Raw genomic sequence first — 13,270 nt, forward strand, 5'->3', positions numbered from 1 at the left:
TCGGGGACTCCAGGATTATTATCCAGGCACTGCAATCCAAAAAGAACCCTTCTCAGCTCCACTTATCAACCATCCTCAGGAAAATTAGACTTATATTGCCCAAATTCCACAAGATCTCTTTCTATCACATCCCCAGGAAATTAAACTCCCAAGCAGATATGGAAGCCAACCAAGGCGTTCTACGAAGCAAAAGTTCGCTGTCAGTTAACCAGGTCGATTTCTTCTGCAATATCCCCTAAGAAGTGTGTTCCCTGGACCTTTTGCTGCTGACTTATCGCCCTGAGTTTATTCTCTGCTGTAAGTGCAACCAAAGGATTAAAAAGAAGAGCGCATATCGTGGTGTTCTGGGAAATCTAATGATGAATCCGTTAGCTGCTCTGGAGGGATCTATTGCCTCTGGCCCCTTTCAGCTCCCAGCGTACTGCTACAGGTCTGTAGATACAGCGCTGATGTTTTCCGATGCCTTCTGCTGATCATTAGTTTCCAGCAGTGGGATATTTTCTATCTCCGGTTAACAGTATTTTGTAATAGCAGGAAAATCAGGCCCTCTGCTAGTTACCAGAAAAGCTCTGTATTCGCTCTATGCCTTAGCGTTGGCGCTTTTTAATAAATTTAACCGTTTATGTCTAAAAAAAACAATAACAATAAGGGGCATACACTAGTATTATAGGAACCTAACATGCCCCTCTCCTTCAAAAAAGTGTTGTCCTTAATGCTTGAGTAGTTCTGGATGCTTCTGTATGAAATTCTCATCCTCCCATGTGGAATCTTCAGCAGGTAAGTTCTTCCACTTAATGAGATAATCTGAAATTAATTGATTATGTAGATGTCAGGTTCTTGTTTCCATGACTGCTTTAGGCTCCAATATGATTTATCTTTCTTCGTTAAGTTCTGGCAACATTGCTTGAACTAAGAGCTTATCACCGATAACCTTCTTAAAGCATGAAATGTGGAAAACTAGGTGTACTCGGGAAGGTGCAGGCAACTCTAATTTGTATGCCATAGTACCAATCTTTTGCAACACCTTGTAAGAACCATAGTACTTGGGTGATAATTTATTATCCTTCTTAGCTTGCTTGAGGGACGTTTGTATGGTTGTCGCTGTAAAAGTACTGAGTCGCCTACATCAAAAAAAATTCACAGCAATGTTGATATGCTTATTGTTTCATTTGATTTTGTGCCAAAGTGAGATTATCCTTTCAGAGTTGGAGAACTTGTTGTTGATGCTCGATGTAATCTTCCACTGCTTGAACCTTAGAAATTTTTCTTAAAGATGATGTGATGGATGGTGGATGATATCCATAAAGTGCCAGAAATGGGGTCATTTTTGTTGCAATATGGAAGGAAGTGTTATACCACCATTCAACTAGAGGTAATCACTTAACCCATTGTGTTTGTTTATCAGATACAAAGCAACGAAGATATCCTTCCAAACATTTGTTCACTATCTTAGTTTGCCCGTCATATTGAGGATGATAAGATGATCTATGAGCTAATTGAGTACCAAGACAAAAAAAATAATTCTGTCCAAAAATTTCTAGTGAAAATGTGATCTCTGTCACTTACAATAATATTTGGTTTTCCATGTAGCTTTTGATTTTTTTCCATAAATGCAGTAGCAAATTTATTGGCTATAAAGGATGAGATAATGCACAAAAGTGTGCATACTTGGTAAGTATATCAACTACCACCATGATGACACTCTTTCCTTCAGATTTGGGTAAACCTGTGATAAAATCCATTGAAACCTCTTCCTAACGCTGACTTGGAATGGCTAAAGGTTGTAACAGACCAGGGTCTTAATTGTCTCAACATTATTTTGTTGGCAAACCAAACATTCTGCCACAAACTTCTGAATATTAGATTTAAGACCATCCCAAAAAAATTCCTTCTTGACCCTGTGGTAAGTTTTTACAAATCTCGATTTCCCTCCTAAGGAGGAGTTGCGCAATTCCAAAAGAATATTTTGCTTGAGTTGGCAATTATTACAAAGATATAAGCGATCTTTGTACCATAATGAATCATTTTTCTAGCTAAATGTATTAGATGCACTGGGATCTTATTGAAACTTTTGAATGAGTGTCCACACCTCTTTGTCATTCTTCCATTCATCCCTTGCTTCTGTTATCCAATCAAGTTGGATACTAGAAATGGCATAAAGCAAGGCTTCCACATCCTCATTCTTTCTTGAGACTGCATCTGCAATAACATTTTGCTACCCTTTTTTGTAGAGGATTTCAAAGTCATAACCCAACATCTTTGTGACCCATTTTTGTTGCTCTTCTGAAGATAATATTTGTTCCAAAAAGTATTTAAGACTACCATGATTTTTTTTTCACCTTAAAGTGTCTTCTTATTAAGTAAGGTCTCCATTTCTTTAGTGCATGTAGTATTGCCAACATTTCCTTCTCATAAATAGGTTTGTGTAAATACTTTCCTTTGATTGGATGAATTTCAAAAGCAATGGGTCTTCCTTCTTGCATTAAAACATCACCAATTCCATTTCCTGAGGCATCACATTCCATAATTAATATTTTTGTGAAGTCTAACGTAGCTCAGATCGGTGCTTGGCACATTGCCTCTCTAAGATGTTCAAAGGCCTTAGTTTCTTATGGATTCCAAAAACATGCATATTTCTTCAGTAATGTTGTTAGAGGTGCTACTATTATCCCATAATTCTTAACAAACTTGCAATAATACCTTGTCAACCTGATAAATCTTCGAAGATGCTTTATGGTTGTGGGGAGTTTTCATTCCTTAGTGGCTTTAATTTTGTTAGGGTCTACCTTAACACCCTCATGAGATACAATATGACCCAAATATACCACCTCGTGTACTCCAAAGAAACATTTGGAGATTTTTTGTATATAATTGTTTCTCCTCCAATAGTTTGAGCACCTTGTCAACATGTTGAACATGATTCTTCCAAAAATTGTTGTAGATTAGTATATCATCAAAAAATACTAACACAAATTTTCTAAGGAAGGCTTTGAAAATGGAATTCATCAAACCTTGAAATGTGGAAGGTACATTAGTAAGGCCAAAAGGCATGACCAAAATTCATAATGACCCTCATGAGTTTTGAATGTTGTTTTCAAAATGTCTTCAGTCTTCATTCTAGTTTGATGATATCCCAAACTAAGATTCAGCTTGGTGAAGTAAATTGCTCCGTGTAATTCATCCAACAATTCATCAATGACAGGAATGAGAAATTTATCTTTAATAGTGAGCTTGTTGAGCTCCCTATAATCTGGAAACATATGCCATGATCCATCATTCTTGTGCACCAATACTAGTAAAGCAGAGAAAGAACTTTGACTAGGTTGAATTATACCAACCTCTAGCATTTTTGCAACTATACGTTCAATTTCACTCTTTTAGGAATAGGGATATTTATAAGGTCTGATGTTTGGATGAACACTTCCTAGAATCAAATGAATAGCATGATCATGATCACGAATGGGTGGGAGGCCATTGGGTGTCTCAAATATCCCGAACTAAGATTCGGCTTGGTGAAGTAAATTGCTCCGTGTAATTCATCCAACAATTCATCAATGACAGGAATGAGAAATTTATCTTTAATAGTGAGCTTGTTGAGCTCCCTATAATCTGGAAACATATGCCATGATCCATCATTCTTGTGCACCAATACTAGTAAAGCAGAGAAAGAACTTTGACTAGGTTGAATTATACCAACCTCTAGCATTTCTGCAACTATACGTTCAATTTCACTCTTTTAGGAATAGGGATATTTATAAGGTCTGATGTTTAGATGAACACTTCCTAGAATCAAATGAATAGCATGATCATGATCACGAATGGGTGGGAGGCCATTGGGAGTCTCAAATACCCTGGAATGATTGTCCAATACTTTTTAGAGACCTGGAGAAATATATGATTTCGATGTTTGAACCTCTAGCGAGCATAATTGCAATTACGCCCCGTTTTTATTTCTTCGGAATATTTGTCATGCCATTAGAGTTGATTATTTTTCCTGATTTCCATACGTTACCCCACAATTCAACTTCTTTCCTTCCCAAAAAAAATTCAAGTAAAGTTCTTGAAAATTAAAAGTTATCATCCCCAAAGATTGTAACCATTGGAATCCTAATACAACATCAACACCACTCATTGGAAAGAAAAACATTGGACTATTATACATATACCCCTATGGTTAGCTCGACATTATGGCACTTTCTAGAGCAATTTATAGTTCATTGATTTGCAATCATCACTTGACACTCTGGTGTTGGATATAGGAAGCAATTCAAGTCCTTGGCTATCTTAAAATGAATAAATTTATGGGTACTACCCAAATCAATCAACATTATTGCATTTTTCCTCTTGATATGTCCTTCTATATTAAGAGTTTGAAGGGTGATAATTCCAGCCAATGCATTACAAGATATTTTCTGATTCATTTCTTCTTTCTCCGGGGTTGGTTTCTGTTGTATATCCTCCTCTTTTGATGTTTCTTGATCCTTTTCTTCCTCCTCTTCACAATCTATGTAGAATAATTTATTCTCAACGCACTTATGACCTTTAGTGTATTTTCTATCACAACTGTAACAAATCCATTTTTCTCTTTTCTCCTCCAATTATTGTGGCATCAACCTTGTAGGTTGTGGAAGGCTAGGAGTAGTGACACTTCCATCTTTATAACTGTGAGTAGTAGACTTCCTTGTTGCCATAATTTTTCTTTCAACTTTTCTTGCCACCTTGAATGCCTTCTCCAATGAATCAGGTTCCCAAAAGAAAACCTCATGTTGGATGTTATCCTTCAAAGTCCCTATGAATACATCAATCCTGTGCTTCTCGTGAATATCAGTTACCCTAATTTTCAATTTTTGGAAGTCCTCAATGTGCTCTGCCATTAAACCCTTTTGTTTAAGATTTATCAATTGGCTAAAGTAGGTGTTTCTCTTTGTATCCTCATAATGTGATATTATTTCCTCTGTAAAAATTGACCAAGTGACAAGTGGTTTATGGTTTACGATAACAAAGCCATCAATATGATACAAATTGATTGGGTTCTAGATAAAAAGATGCAATGTGTACCTTTTGTGTGTGTTGCACATCATGAAGTCTAAATATTGCTCCATCTATAGTATCCATGTTAGATATCATTTTTTGGGATTCAACTGCGTTAAGTAAGTCATTCATCTATGACCATTTCCATGAGAGGTAGTCGTAACTGACTCATTTCTCATGATTTTTGAATAGTCCACTTAGCACTCATTGCATCGGGTGATGCTCACTATTCAAAGATCATGAGAAATTAGTCAGTTACAACTACCTCTCATGGAAATGGTCATAGATGAATGACTTACTTAACGTAGTTGAATCCCAAAAAATGATATCTAATATAATGCACTGCAAATACCCCCAATACTTAAGTATCCATGTTACCAAATCTTTGCCATAAAACTTCCTCATATCGATCTTTGAAATGTGGTGGGTCTTAAACCCAACATTGAAATCTCTAAAACCATCATTCATATTCCTTTTTTTCTCCTCATGAGTTTCACGGAATACCTTTTCGCCATTAGGAAGCATTTCTTGTAGTAACTTTGTCAAAACTTCCTTTAAACTTTCCATGTCTGCTTTTAAACCATTCATGTCCCATTTTAAGCCATATATGTCCACTTTTAGTTCATCTTTGGTTTTTCTTTGTGAGAGCGAAATTTTTTACACTTGGTCTCGTAATTTTGATATATCATGTTGCAATTCTTCATCTTCATGAGTCATAGTAGAGATTTCCGAGAGCTTAATGGGTGTAGAATTTTTTTTTTCTGGAGGAATTTTAGAACCAAATATTGATACCTATGCTTCAATATGCCCTTTAATTTACTTCAAAATTATTTTTCAAACAAAATTTTTGCAAAATTTAAAAAAATATACACATTTTCTTGCTTTTTAGGAGCTGGATATTGAAGTTGTTGTATCTCTGTATTTTAGGATCTCTAAGGTCCAAAATTTTGTCTTATGGTATACCTATGAGTCTTCTTTCCAACCCCACAAGTAAGGTCGAGATTGGATTCTTCAAGAAATCTTTATGCCCAATATTCCATGATGACCTGATTATAGTCTGGTTTAGTAGAGAGAACTTGTACAGAGTGCCACATGTTACTTTTTCGACCTTAGGCCCTGAAAAGTATATACAAAAAACTACAATCTGTGCACTTTCAGCCACTTTTTATGAAATTAAAATTTGATTCTCGGAGATAAAGTTATGACTATTTTCCCTTGGCCACCTGTTTGCGATGGAATTCTGGAGCCTGCAAAAACCCTAACTTCCTCGAATCATATATCTGAAAATATAGCGAACCAAGATCTGAAATTTGTACACAACATTCACCAATATTTCAGCTCTACACGGTTGCAATTTCAACTTCTGAAGCCTCACACAAAAAAAATATAGTGAAAACTCCAAGATGTCATATTTGAAGAAGTGAAACCCTAGAATCCAAAGCTCTGATACCAAATGTTATGCAACCAACCCACAAAACAAAACAAAAGATAGATAAATGAATTAAAGATTATCCTCTTTGAGGGGGAAACCTCCTTTAAATTACATAAATGAGCAATTCTTGGATGATACAAATGATAAGGCCTCCTTTGTATATATAGGATTCTAAGGGGTCACAATATAATCAGAGCCTACATAACAATAATAATGTAAGGGCACAACAATAACAATAGTGGGATTCTATGGGGCACATAAATAACAATAGTGGGATTATATGGGGCCCAACAATAACAACATGGGGGATACATGGGCACAACAATAACAATAGGGGGCTACACTAATAATAACAATAAGGGAAATACACTAGTATTATAGGGACCTAACATGTACACTCGAGACTAGTCTACAACTAATGTTACACTGCCTTGGAACCTCCACCACAGTTGGGGAACTAGAATTATTTGCATGCACTAGCTATTTTAGGTTGATTGACCAATTAACTAGAGGATCACTGAGTTATACTGAAGTCCCATTGCATAACTGACCTTCCACTAATTCCTCCAACAGTTAGAACTAGTTTAACTGAAAACAATTTGAGATAACTGACCTTGATTGCAAAAAATTAGAAATCACACATGCTTAACTTAACTCTAACTCCTCCAACTCAAATTTACTAAGTGAAACAGGTGAAAAAAGCCATATTGGACAAGTTAACTGCATCCAAGTTGTCTATTGATGTGGAAATTCGAATTTTTCTCAATTTAATCAAGGCAAAATAAAATTGAGAATTTCTTGCTGCATTTTTTCAACACTCCCTCTCAGCAAGAAAGGGATTATAAACCGCCTCTATCTTGCACATGTGGAACTCGAACTTCCCTCTTGACAAGAACTTTGTCAAAATGTTAGAATCTTAATAATTTCTCTGTCGAAATGTATTGTACCAACATTACTCGCCTCTACACTCAGTCCCATAATTGGTGATATCAGATATCTATATGCTTGGATTGATCATGAAATACAAGATTCTCAGATAGCTTAATGCAACTCTTATTATCACAATTTATCACAGTTGGATCCATCATCTGACCAAACAGTCCAATGAGTATCTTTATCATCTAGATCACCTCACATGTTGCTTGACTTGCAACTATTTATTCTGCTTCTACCGAGTTGAGCGCCACAAATATTTTCTTCCTACTATACCAGGAAACAGTCGTGGACCCAACATTGAAAATTCCACCTGATGTACTCTTTTGTTCTAATGGACTCCTTGCACAATCTTCATCTGTGAAGCCACACATCTTCACTCCCTTTTTCCATATGTACCATAGTCCAAACTGGGTAGTGCCTCTGAGGTACTGTAAAACATGCTTTGTTGCCTTCAAAAATAATTTGGTTGGCCTAACCATAGCTTGGCTCAGTTGGTTGACTGCATAGCACATATCTAGTCGTGTGTTCATAAGATACATCAGTGAACCCACTAGATATCGATAAATGGTAGCATCCACTTCCTCACATGAAGTGGCATCCTCCTTCCCCCAGTTCGTCACTAGAGGTGTCTCCATGGGTTTATAACTTTCCATGCAGAATCTCTATAGTATCGCATTTGCATACTTTCCTTGAGACACAAATAGTTCCCCATCATTTTGTCATACTTCCAACCCAAGGAAGTAGTGCATGAGACCCATGTCCTTCATTTCAAACTCCCTTGCAAGATCTGATCAGCTACTCATAACCAGTTAAAATCAAATCATCAGCATATAAGACAATAATAAGAAATTTACATTCTACCAAGATGTGATAGAGGTTTTTATTCGCTTCACTTTTGGTGAAGCCCAAACCAGTGAGATAAATGTCGATCCTGGTGTGCCAAGCACAGGGTGCTTATTTGAGACCATACAACACTCACCTAAGTCTGCACACATGAGACTCTCCATCAAATGTATCAAAACCTTATGGTTGCTCGATGTACACCTCCTCCTCAATAACTCCATTGGTAAATGTTGTTTTTACATCCATTTGGTGGATCTTCCACCCCATCTTCACAACCATTGCAATAATTGATTTAATCGATGAGTACCTTGCCACAAAAGAAAAGGTCTCCTCATAATTAATTCCCTCAACTTGAGAGTTCCCCTTGGCCACAAATTTGGCCTTATACTTCTCTATGCTTCCACATTTTGCTTGCTTCATGATCTGAAATTAATTGAAGACAAACAATAAGGTATTACAGACTCATGTGCATGGATGTGCCTATGTTATTTTATGCAACGGATCGATAAGATTGTGAAATACACAGACATTGAAACAGTTAGAGAAAACACAATAGGCAAAACATATAAACACAAAAAGTTTAATAAGGAGTTCACCCAATACTCCTGAGCTACGTCTCCCAGTCCAGCCTTCAGTGGTGGCCTCTCTATTATGTTTTCAAAGCAGAGTTTTTACAACAGTGAGCTCAATTTGAGTCTCACTCAACAGATAGATATCAGCAAGATTGTACTTGGATTCCCCAAGTCTCTGGAGTACACAGACTCTCTTTACTAATTCTCGACCTCCTATGGGTCACAATGGTATGAGTCCAATCTGAGACTCAATACATGATAGGTATTTACAGAGGAGTTCGCTTGAACCTCTCAAGCCTTCTCTGGAGTACACAAACTCTCTGCTCTCTCTGTCTCTATCTCGATGCTGCCTTTTTCTTCTGCAGGTTAGCTTGATTTCTTCTCTCTGTTCTCTACTCTCAGCTTTCCGCTTCTAACTTACTTGCTAACTGCTTCCTTCTTTCTTTGTCAGCTCGTGGCTTTAAAGCCAATTTTCTTTCTGACTATTCGTTTCCGCTTCCCGGCTTTCTGGTTCCCCTGCCTCTGTCCATTTGAATTCCTCTGTTCTGCGTCATCATCACTATATAACGCCTCACAGGGAGGTGGCCACCTGTTTCATAACAAACTGAGTGTCAGTTCTCTTGGACGTTTTCGAATGACTGTTTTTACCGTTAACTCCAAGAATGCCCACGAACATGATCTTCTGCTAACGCATCATCCATGTCGAACTTCAAATCTTATGCAACTCTGCCTGTTTACCCCGTCGAATCCGGTCATCCATCGGATTGCGTCTCTGCCGTCGATCTGGAGCCTCCAGATCCTACGGTTATCGTCCATATTGGGCGGATAAGTAGCATGACGTTTACCCGTCTGATGTGAGCGGTTTTCTCTCTCTTCCGCCAGACGCGTGGCACCCATTGTGTGGCATCGGGCAGGACTCGGTTGAAACTGCTTACTGCTCGAAGTCCTTCCAATATTCTGTTGGTTTATGTGGGACCCCGCCTCTGATGGAATCGGCGCGATATCCATTACATTTTATAACTTTTTGGTCCGGTTGCTCGGGGCTTTTCCTTCTTTGAGGGGTTTGCCCGACGATATGTGATTAGCGACTTGTTGCTAATCGCATATCATAAACCACCCCTGTTTCTCGAAAAGGCCTCCCGTTTTGCTAATTCGCGACAGTGCGTGTTACCATGGGCCGACGGTCTGCGCGCTTGACCGAGGGTCCTCGTTGCTCCGCGCTGATTGCAAATTGCAACCATTTCGAGGATATTTCTGATAAGCTCGATCTTTATAAGACTTTGAAACTTTGGCATGAATTTACAGAGTTCTTAAAAACTTAGAGAGTGTTTTAGGATCCAATTCGGATCACTTCACCTTGAAGATCCATCTCGAACCCATAATTTCTTTATCTGTTGGTATTGGGACCACTTCCCAAACATTGTTCTTTACAACGGATTTGTATTCCTCCACCATTGCATAAACCCTTACAGGTTGCTCAAATTCTTCCTCAAAATAGGATGGCTCAATCTCTACAAGCTCAGTCATTAGATCCATGTAGCCAGTGTACCGTTCAGGTGACCTTCTCTACCTGCACAAATTTGAAGGAGCTCCCACATTCTCGCTTGCATCTTGCACAAGTCTATCAGCTTCCATGGTTCTTTTCCTACCTTCTTTGGATGGTTTTGCTTGAGTGGATGTCTCCACTCTCTATTATTCAATTTTTGGTTGCTCCACAACCTCCTGAGGCTCCTCCTTTGGAGCTAAAAGTTCCTCTTCTAGTGGGATTTGAAGCTCCCTCTCTAGAGAGCATCACATGGCTTTCTCCTCCTTAAACTTTACATCCCTTCTCACAATTTTCATTCTGAGGGATGACAAGTACACACAGTGGTTGTGAGTAGTTTATGTGTAACCCAAAAATACCCCCAACTCTGCTATTAGTTCAAGATTCTTCCTTGATTCTTTGGAGATATGGCAGTAAACATAGGCTTCAAAAATCCTGAAGTGCGACACAATTGACTTCCTCCCCGGGAAAGCCTCTTGCGGTGTAATCATTCCAAGAATCTGATGAAGACTTTAGCTATGCAAATAGACTATTGTGTTGCATGCCTCATCCCACAAATGCAGAGGTAGGCCTTGGTCATGCAATATCGCCCTCGCTTCTCCCACAATGCTACGGTTCTTTATTTTAGCCACCCCATTCTACTATGGGTTGTGGAGTGTTGTTAGCTCTCATCGAATGCTTTCTTTTGCACATTAATTTTTAAATTCATTCGACACATACTCACCTCCATTATCGCTTCTGAGAGCATTCACCTTCTTGTTAGTTTCTTTCTCAACCAATGCCTTGAATTATACGAACTTGGAGAATGTCTCATCTTTCTTTCACATGAAGAAGATCTAGCACTTCTGTGAGAAGTCATCAATAAAAATGACAAAGTATTTATGTCTGGCAGTGGAGGTTGTCGAGAAAGGTCCACAAACATCAGAGTGGATCCTTTCCAAGACTGCATGTGCTTTTCTATCCCGATCATGGAATGTGGATTTTGTGTACTTCCCCAAAGTATTTCCTTTGCATGCATCTTGTTTCTCAAGTGCTCCTTTAAGGAGGTCAATGTTTATTTCTTGCATAATCTTCAAGGCGCCATGATGCAAATGGCCAAGTCTTTTTTGCCAAATTTCACCAACATCACGACCTTGCACTTTCTCAACCTTAATTCTTAATGCAACACAATCTTCCACATCTAGCTTATACAGGTTCTTCACATGAACCCCGATCTACTTCACCTATTCTGTGGTTATGTGTCTCAAGAATTCTTTTCCTTTGCTAAAGATCACATCATAACCACGGTCTTCCAAAACTACAAAAGAGATGAAATTTTTCTTTAGGCCCGGAACGAACATGACATCCTTAAGCGAGAGAGGGGAGCTTGACTCCCTATGAAAGGTGATTGTACCAATCCCACTCATTTTGTACCTTTCGTCATCCCCCAGCTCGATGTGTATCTGCAAATATTTCTCCTCCAGGTCACTAAAAAAGTCTCTACACCTTGTCATGTGGAATGATGCACCTAATTCCAAGTACCACGTGCTCCCCATCAATGTGTTGGCCATGCATGCAATAAGGGTAAAGTCCAGCTCAAAATGTGATGCCAAGGCTTCACCTATTGCTCCTCCTGAGGTCTTCTTGCTTGCCTTTTTGTGTGGAGACTTCGTGGCATAGTGCCCAAATTCATGACAATGGAAGCACTTAATTTTGGATAAATCTTTATTCTTTCCCCCTTGGTTGGATTTTGGTTTGGTTTGAGATTTCTTCCACTTTCCTTTCTTTCCCTTTCCAACCAACGCAAATTTTTCTTCATCCTCGCCCTTGGATGAAATTCCATCTTTGTTATTTTTCCTTATTTTCTCCTATACCAAATTAGACCATAAGCATTCCCAATTCGGTAGTTTCTCCCTCTCGTTCACCGAATCTTGATAGTTATGCCAGTTCTTGGGAAGGCCTATAAGGGCTAGGCTTACCCATTCATCCTCTGAAATAATAACACCAACTCTTACAAGCTCATCATGAACTTGTGTGAACCTGCTCAAACACTGTGGGATAGTGCCATTCTTTTACATCTTGATATTTCGAAGTTTATCCTCGAGTGTCAACTTCCTGTGGTCACTACTATTCTAGAACAGATTTGTCATTGCCTGCCACATTGCATAATGATTTTATTTCCCATGGATATTGGTGACAATGTGGTCCCGTACTCGCTCCAATAATATTCTCCTCACCTTGGCTACATCTTTCTTCCACTGATCATGGTTCTAGGCATAATATTTCGTTGGTTTTTCAACATCTCTCTTGATGCATTCTAGAAATTCATTGTCATCGAATACAACCTCCATGTGATCCTTCCATGCGACAAAATTAGAGTTGCCTTCCAAGGCATACCCTGGCCTCAACTCGTTGAAGGTCATATTCTCAGCTCTGAAGAAATCCTACTACATTGAACTATAAATTCGAACCTCTTGAGAAACAACTTTGAAATTATCGCTCTAATGTGAATCATGCTATGATACTATATAATTTATATTTGCAACTACTCATGAAGTTTTGATCAAAATCACAAGTCACAAACCTACTCTACTGCTCTGCAGAAGTTAATTCACAATTTAGAACAAAAATTACAGACATGCAATAAGAAATAACACACAAGCACACAATATTTTTTCTAGCGAAAGCAATATCCTAAAAACCTCAATGCATGCTTTCATAATATGATGAATAAAGATGTATTACAATTGATTTTTTCAACTGAGCACAACCTGCAAGTGAATAACCTATCGCTCTTCTCAATGAGAAGCTTTGACCCAGACTTAGTGAATTTTTGCCTCTGCTTGAGCCCCTATTTCCTTGCATAATTCCTTGAGAAATTAGGCCCCTATTATTTAGGAATTTCTTCAAAATGGATTGCGTAATTCCCAAGCT

Source organism: Pinus tabuliformis, chromosome 9 (genome assembly GCF_031772625.1).
Source record: "Pinus tabuliformis cultivar Carrire ecotype Pingquan chromosome 9, CPIR1, whole genome shotgun sequence".
In the NCBI taxonomy this organism is placed as follows: Eukaryota; Viridiplantae; Streptophyta; class Pinopsida; order Pinales; family Pinaceae; genus Pinus; species Pinus tabuliformis.